The sequence below is a fragment of the Pinus tabuliformis genome, chromosome 1_1 (assembly GCF_031772625.1).
Source record: "Pinus tabuliformis cultivar Carrire ecotype Pingquan chromosome 1_1, CPIR1, whole genome shotgun sequence".
In the NCBI taxonomy this organism is placed as follows: domain Eukaryota; kingdom Viridiplantae; phylum Streptophyta; class Pinopsida; order Pinales; family Pinaceae; genus Pinus; species Pinus tabuliformis.
Window position 1 is genome coordinate 367,911,107 of NC_142297.1, and position 6,695 is coordinate 367,917,801.

Genomic DNA, 6,695 nt, shown 5'->3' on the forward strand with positions numbered 1-6,695 from the left:
CCTTAATTCCATTGCATGAGAGATATAATATTGTGACCTTATTATTGATCTGAAATCATTTCCTGACGTAAATATGGCATTCATAGGTTTTGTTGAGGTTCCAGTTTTAGTTGGGTGACCAATTTTGCGAAATTCACTTATTATGGCTTCAATGCTAGAAACGATTACTAAGACATTCAACCACCATTTTTAATAGTTATGATAGTGCTTTTGTTAATTCCCAAGAGCTTGAGGACAAGGCATAAGGCCTAAATCGCGAACTCAATGTTAAGCACATGTAATACTTTATTAGGCCCAAAGGCCCCAATACTGTTAACCTTAGAAGCCTTTACAAAACTAGGCCCTTGGTGCAGTTGTTGTAAATTGACAAAAAGAGTTAATTTACAGGAATGTGTGTTTCGCATGGTCCATTTATTAGCCATACCTATCATAAAACATTGCATACTTATGTATAGTTTTACATTAGGATCAAATTGAACAAACAACCTACTTTTACCATGGGAAATTCCTAATGTTATGGGTAAAAATCCCAAAAAAACTATCCTGAAGTATTTCATGTTTAGGGGTTTCTCTTTAGTTGACATTAATGTGCTTGATATCCATTTAAGCCTGGTCCTCAAGATAGAAATTGTGGAAATCATGGGTTCATGTCATTTCTCCAACAAAGATTGGTGGAAATATTATTTTAATTAATGTGAAACATATGGCAAGACTATAGATGTTGAAGATAAAGATTGTAAGATGAAGATTGTTGGAAATATTGTTGTTGGGTTCTTATGCCTAGATTGGATATCTTATCTTTGAATTCATTTTTACTATAAATACCAAGTTTAAATGGGAGCATAGGATATATGTTTCAAATGATTATTTTTGGACATTTCCAATGGTATATGTTGATATATGTTGCTCGTGCTAACTCCAACACAATGAGGACATATGAAATAAGATTATGTCAAGTTGACCAAGCCATGTAATATGAGTTAGCTCACCCAATTTTAAAAGTAGGGGTGACTTGAGTATAATTGAAAAACATCTAAGCTCAAAGAGATTCAAAGTGTGCAAAAGAACCTATGGAATACTATTGACATTTTAAAAGTGGAGCAAAAATTTGGTTTAGGAAGTGAATGAGTCATTTTTCCATTTTGTGATGTTTTAGACAGTGAAAATTTGAGGAGATAAAAGTAAGATATTCATGTTACATGAGGTAAAACTTTTATCCATTGATTTTATATACTTTCCAAGATATTCCCTATCAAAGCTTTCCTAACTTATTGGTCCATTATACCTTTTGATATATGCCCTATTTATGCACATGACAAGCTTTATAGTATATTATTAGAAAAAATTGGTACATGGTGCGAGGTAGAAAAGGGACATTATGTATGGAAAAGTGACTGTTTACTTTTAGAATGGTTAATCTCTCTTTTATCTCTCTCATCCCAAGCCCAAAATCAATAAGTAATATCATGTACAACATTAATGCTTGGAGATACATTTCTAAGGCATAGTTAAGATTCTTTAGAAATTTATGGAGAAGGTATCAGAATTCTAGTTGTAATTAGATCTATGAATTAGGGATTTGTCTCTAGCAACCAGATTAACATACATCTTTGCATTTGCTAAGAGATAAAGTGAACTATCTATATTCTCAATTAGGGTAGCATACTTTGTGATCTTCATGAGTAATTTATTTTAACTTTGTGGTTTTATAGATCTTGGAAAGCTCTTAATCATAAACTTCTTAGACTAAATAGAAGGCAATGATCCAATCATAAAATATTTGCATGTTAGTAGAGCCCTATAAGCCAAGTAGGATTTCTTAAGATACTCTATAATGTTTTGATAGAATTATCACCATTAGTGTCCATTGCAATTTCATTTTTTAAGTAAAATATTCAAGAAACATTACTTCCACTATTAAGGATAATATCATATGCTTAAGATATAAATCCAAGAGGTAGTTTTTATGCACTATATTTATCTACTAAATAAATCCCTAACATGTATATAAGCATGGTATTTATGTTTCTCATAGTGTGTTTTTAATTGGGGAGTTAGCAAAAAATATTTTCCATCATTCCCAAGGTAGCTTAATCTACAGTATCATAATCATCATATTCTAGTATGAGAGAAATCACCAAAATTTCTTCTCTAGAAGGATTTGGAAAGGAAGTATAATTTCAAGAATAGGGGCTCCTTTTTGGAGGCAATGAGGCAATAGGTGTTTTACTTGAATATTTTTTTTATGGTTTTAAATATCATGATGAAGGATTTTCATTGTCCAAGTGTGCAACATTCTTATATAGTATTGACATCTAATAAATAAATGTAGTAGTTGTAGGAAATGTAATTCAAGAATAGTCAATGAACATCATGGCTTGCTGAGAAGGATTATCAATTTCGGTACATAGAGAGACACAATCCTAGGTGAGAATTCAATCACAAGCATCCTAGAATTTTCCAAATGTTACATGGAAAATCTTGTATGGTGTTTCCCTAGTAACGTAGGTTGTGAAAGTATATAGTTCATGTTGAATTAGGCTGTCATCTTTAGGGTTGTGAGAAATGGTTTTTAGAAGGAACAACATATTTCTTTGGAAGCCATAGGGAATGTTATTAATCCAACAGCTAATTCAAAATGTAAAATGAAAGTAGAAAAACAAGCATATGTGAATATTTTACAACTTTGGGGTAGTGGATAATGCTTGATATTTGAAATGGGGCTCCAAATTTTGGTAGGTTCTATGCTTGTAAATTTTAATGGAATTCCATGAATAATAACTTTCTAGATGATATTTTAAAACCATGAACTTGAACTTCCATTGGACATAATTAGTTGGGATTAATACTCCCTTGTCATTTAGATAAATTCCCCTTATTTATTTATTTTGGTTGAAAATCAAGTCATCACTAATTACTTTTCCAACCATTGTATAAGGATTGCAAGAAACCTCATTGGGATTTATGTTAGGGTCCAACCATAACCCCTTTATTTATGTAATAAGGTTGAGTCAAAGTTATAGTTAGTCAAAGAGTCAATAATGCTCGTATTAATAATTGTAAGTGGTTGACCTACATTTAAGAAAGGGACCACAGTTAGTTGCAAACATGCCATGGTATTAGATAGATGGTATTGAGAGAACCATGGTAATCACCCATGGTATTGTATTTATGATAGAGACTCCCCATTGAGATATATCGAGTCTTATTTTGTAATTGAGCTCTGCTATGTTGGAGGTCGCCCCCTCGAAGAGGCAAGTGAACACTGCTTTCATCTCTTAATAATAAAATACTTGTTGCTTTTCTCATTTTGTTCTATGTTTTGGGTTGTATTTGTTTGCATATTTGGCATTCTGGAATTTCTTGCAGGTCAAGAGCATAACAATCTATGAGTGGTACATGGAGGCTTTTCAATTGGTTTTTAAAACTACCATTCTCCTTCAACATACCATGTCTGGTTCAACAAGTGCAAGGTTATCTTATGATTGTGACACCTTGTTAATCTTTGAAATATCTTGCAACCTCTTCTTTGCAAAGTATACATGAATTTGATCATCCATCCCATCACATTTGTCTTTCTATAATCATTGGATTTACTTCCAACATGTGAATAGATTTTATTGAGACTTGTATCTTGAAGATGCCAACTATTAACATGATTTTAATGGTGTCTTGTGCTAATAATTACAAATCATAGATAAGCTTACATAACACAATGCCTTAATTTGTGGATGAGATCATCAAGTCTAGCTTTATTCATGAAATTTCAAAAATGACTACAACGCTTACAATCTCAAACTCCCTCCTAAAAAACAAAATCGTAGGGGTCAAAGGAAAGGCTTGATGAAACCTCTTTTCAACTTGAAACAAAATATAAGGAGGCAGGCCATAGGTTCTCCACCACCCAAACTTAAGTTCAAATGAATGGTTTATAAACTAGTATGAGAGATTCATCACAACTGATTTGAGAGGTAAATCCTCCAATTTTGAACTCAATTATTTTTCCTTAAAGATATCTTCAATAACCACCGAATATCTATAATAGTAATCTTATTTGAATCCAATTAATATTATTACATGAAGGCACTTGATACTAGATAAAACTATATACATTTTTAATAATATTAACCACAAAAATACATTTCTAGGAAAATAATGAATCCAGTGATTCTGTTGAAATAAATTCTCAAAAAGTTAAAAAAAAAAAAAAAAAACAAAACAAAACATTTATTGACAAGACTACCAAAACCTATCTTACATAAACAAACTTATTATTATCTTACATAAAAAAACCTCATTATGAATAATAATTAAAAAATATACCAAACATATATTTCCTTCGGAGTATAGAGCTACATGTGATACTTGAATTCAATGCAAAATTACCATATTATTAATAATAATTAAAAAGTATACCACATAGACAAGATTTTCTTATAACCACACTAGATTTTCCTTCTGAAATATAAAGCTACATGTGATACCTAAATTCACATGATAAAAGTCCACCCAAAAAAAAGTTGCTTGCAAAATTATGCTAAAGAGTCGGTGAGTCCCATGATAAAAGTAAAAGTTTTTGAATAGTCACAAATACTAAAGAAATCACATTTATGATTAAACACTTCAATCTCAAAAAGAATAACTTGTCTGCCCAACAGGGCGTCATTGTGACGCTGGTCTTTACATGATTGATGATGTCATTGATGTAAATTTAATACATGAAAACTTCAAAACTTGACCCTGGTTGGGAGAGTAGATGGTTTTCAAATCCGAGTTTGGAGTTCGCCTACTTCTATATAAGGCGGGCTATGCAATTGTATCTCTCACCTCTTGCTTATGGAATTTGCCCTACTCCAGTACTTGGTATGGTTGTATATTTCCGATCTGTGAGATATCATTGATTTGCTCATATTCACAGTAACGTCTGCGGCCATAAGCCAACAACATGAACAATTTGCTACATGCAGGGTGTAACGTCAGCGGCCATAACAACAAGGTCAACCGCAGGTTCGGCAGCGGTGACAAGAACGTCATTGGCCCCAACACCCAGATTCATGGGAATCCCATCCTCGGCGAACACAGCGGAAATAGCAGCAACACCAAGAGCAACAACAACATGAACAATCCCGTGGTCGGCAACAATAACAACAAAGGCGGCGGCAACAACATCCTGATAAAATTGTAGAGCATCTTATGACACCAGGTAATGGCAACTTAACTAGACCAACTTATACTAAGTGGCTTTTGTTTTCCTCTCTGAAATTTATGCTTCGATTTTGCTTCACTACTACACTATATGCACAAATATGTCATCGTTAATAATTTTGGCATTAAATATGTCATGAATTTCTTTTCCTTAGGGTTAATTACATTTTCATTGCATGGCAGGTATGGGAAAGAATAAATGCAGTCAAAGATTATCTGTTTATCTAAGACTGACTATGTGTTGATATATAGTTAGTTTAGTGCCAAATAGTCTACTTATAAGGCATTCCCATATCAATTCAAGGTTTTGGTTAAGTACATTATTATTGTATGCCAGGCATGCGAAAGAATAAATGCAGTGGAAGATTATATGTTTATCTAAGACTGACTATGTGTTGATATATAGTTAGTTTAGAGCCAAATACTCTATTTACTTATAAATAGAAGAAGATGGACGCTGGTATATTGTAATTCTGATTTATGTATGAGAAAAACCTACCTGCCTGGTTACTTTGTTTTAATGATTTTATGGTCAGGTCGTGATATCTCCTAATAAGTAGTTAATTGAATAATTAATTAAATAAAAAATAAAAAATTATCAATCAAAATTAAATTTAATGTATATATTCATTTAAATATATCTAATTAAATTTAAGTGTACCTACTGTTACATATTTATAGATATTTATGTGATATCTTGCTTCATATTTCTTCAGTGTAGTATATGCACAAATATGTCATGGTTCATGATTTCGATTTCTTTTTGGTCTACACAAAGGCATCATCAATTTCTTTTCTTTTGGTTTTGGTTAAGTACATTATTATTGCATGGCAGGTATGGGAAACAATAAATAAATGCAGTGCAAGATTATCGGTTTATCTAGGACCGACTACGTGTTGATATACAGTTAGTTTACACTACTACATAAAGGAGGGTTTTAAAACAATATTTGAGACAATTTTTGGGTAAATTTCCTTAACTTAAGACAAAAAAAATAGTGTATTATCTTAAATATTTTCTTTAAGTTGGTGTCTAAAAGATTATTGTCTTAAAAAATAGTGTCTTAAATATTATTGCCTTAAAAAATATTCTCTTAAAGTATATTGTTTTAAAGATTATTGTCTTAAAAAATATTGTCTCTATAAAGAGAGTATATAACACAACCATTATTGTCTATAAAGAGAGTATATAACACAACCATTATTGTCTCTCTAGAGACGATAAAAAGTTTATTTAAAGATCACTTTTGTGTCTTTAGAGACAATATAAAACAATGAATCCAAAAATATCTCACCATTGAAATAAATAGATATAAAAAATATTTAATTAAAAATGAACTACAAAATCATTGATTAATTCATGTTACCTTCTAAAGCAGACGCTCTTCCATTGAGTTAGCACACTTTAAAAAATTATGTGAAGAATTATGCCAATCCTTAAAATTGCATTTATAGTCATTGATTTTAAATTAAAGAAAAAAGTTAAAAGA

The 6,695-nt window shown here is 31.4% G+C and overlaps 1 long non-coding RNA gene across 1 annotated transcript; it reads left to right on the top strand.

Moving 5' to 3' along the window:
• The first annotated feature begins 4,816 nt into the window (after positions 1–4,816).
• Positions 4,817–5,726, top strand: LOC149213142 (uncharacterized). The gene is made up of 2 exons (XR_016250307.1): positions 4,817–5,203; positions 5,389–5,726. It is a non-coding gene; the product is annotated as an uncharacterized LOC149213142 (long non-coding RNA).
• Positions 5,727–6,695: the final 969 nt, after the last annotated feature.